Source organism: Brassica oleracea, chromosome C2 (genome assembly GCF_000695525.1).
Source record: "Brassica oleracea var. oleracea cultivar TO1000 chromosome C2, BOL, whole genome shotgun sequence".
Classification (NCBI taxonomy): domain Eukaryota; kingdom Viridiplantae; phylum Streptophyta; class Magnoliopsida; order Brassicales; family Brassicaceae; genus Brassica; species Brassica oleracea.
Window position 1 is genome coordinate 43,731,412 of NC_027749.1, and position 2,346 is coordinate 43,733,757.

Sequence of the window (2,346 nt, forward strand, 5' to 3'; positions counted from 1 at the left end):
AATAATTAATTAAATTAGACTTTTTACTTATATAATTTTTGTAATCATTTGTATTTTGTCATAACAAAAATTTTAAACCATGGATCATAAAATTTGAATGTGAGACTTTTAACAGTTTTAGTAATTTATAGCCGTTTGTAAAAATTCAAAAATATAGCATATACATAAAAATCTAAATTTTTATTATATGGTTATTGAGGTTGTTTAATTTATTTAATAGTTTAAAATTAAACAAATATGATAGAAGATACACTATTTTTTATCAAATCTTTATTATTCAAAATCAATAATTGCCATATATATACTTTAGCCACATTAGGCAATTTCGTAAATTTTATTTAAGGAAATAATAAAGTACATTAATGATGAATTTATTGTTAGTTTAATGAAATGCTTATTATATAATTAGATGGACCAACATATTTCTCTAATCATTTTAAAAATCATTCTAGTGATGACATGTGGTTACAAAAAAAAGTTGTAATGCTTCTCAAATAATATATAGGGGATAAAATATGAAGGAGAAACTTAATTACATTTTGAAATTGAGAATCCAAATCGTGACTACATTATAACAATAAAAGTATTTATAATCAAATACACATTTCAGTTTTAAAATATACTTTTATATGATTATAACAAATCCCGTATTTCAAAGCGCTGGTCAAAATCTAATAGTCATTTAAAACAAAAATATAATAGTGCGGTTATTTCACCACTTCATTCAAATTCAGCATATTCTGCATATTGCTAATAACTAAAAAAAAAAGCGAAATTGGTCTCAGATAGGGGTGTACAATCCGGATACAGGTTCGGTTTCGGTTCGGTTTGTTCGGTTTTTGGTATTTCGGTTAGTAAAATATAACGACCATTTGAAATCCATATTTACTTCGGTTCGGTTCGGTTTATATACCGTCGGTTTTCGGTTTATTCGGTTTTATACCAAAACATAATTATTTAGTTTGTGATCATATTATATAAATTTTAGAGTCATATATTGTCACCGCAGTCATTTATTAAAAAAATATTACATTTTCAAATACAAGAACAGAAAAATAGAAACGCTTATACCTTCAGATGAAATAATCAAATCTAGAATTAAAATCAAAGCTCAAAATTTTGAAAATAAAAATAAAAAATAAATGAGAAGTATGAAGGAAAAGTTTTTCCACTCTTCCATATTTAGTGTTCATCAAAATCATACTTCTTCGAATGAAACTCTGTTCGTTTATAAATAAGAATTTTTTTTCTAATTATTATCCATCAAATTTATAACCTTCACTTCAATTTAATAATGGTAAAAAAAAGTAAAATGATTAAAAGAAGAAGACTAAGAAAATAAGAATCCTCAAGTTATGGTGAATTGTTATTTAATTAGCCAACCAAGCAAACCTTTTGTGAGTTTATAAATAATGTCATTAAAGAAATGCGTTGCAAACTGCTTAATTTACTTTCCTAGATCAGTGCATCAGTTAGAGCGGATATGGGGTGTGCATTACCCATATGAAGGAAGACAAAAAAACGAGTGCGACTTCATGCCTTGTTCTCAGAGAAGACTTTTCATCCGAAAAAAATGTATGACTCGACCCAACCCAACCCAACTTGACTCGGCTCTATCCTGTCCGTACCAATGTTTTTAAATTTTGATCCTGAAAACTGAACCGAATAACTATTTGAGACACAATTCAATATGGCTCGATACTTCACAAATTTTATCTACATATAAATTTAAAAACAATATTAATAAATATGGTACACAAATAAAACATAAATAAATATCATATACGTAAAACATTGAAAATATTAGCTAGTATTTTGTTCATTCGATTGATAGATTTTTGATAATTGTAATTACCTTTTATCCAGTTCTACTTAAAACCAGTGTTTTGAAATCCGACCCGGACCCGGACCCGCGGTTGAACCGGTAAATCCGGTAACCCTGAGGGTTTTGTGAAAAACCCAATATTTAGAAACCCGCAAAAACCCACAAAAACCCAATAGAACCCGGAACACGATACCGGTTGAACCACTGGTTGAACCAATAAATAACTTTTACTTCATTTTTAATTTTTAATTATGTTTTTAGATTATGTTTTATATTCTAAATTTCTAATTAAGAAGTGATATACCGACAAAAAAAAGTTAGGTTTTTCCTTTTCAGTTTTATATTTGTGATTTTTAGATTTTAATGAAGATTTCATTATGCCATTTGAAGAAAATAAAAGTGAACAATGGTAGAGAGAACCAAAATTAGTTGATGTGATTTGGTGTTAGTTTATTTCCGTTATTGATAATTTTTTATAATGATTTTTTACTTTTGGTTTATTTTGTATTTGAAATTTAATT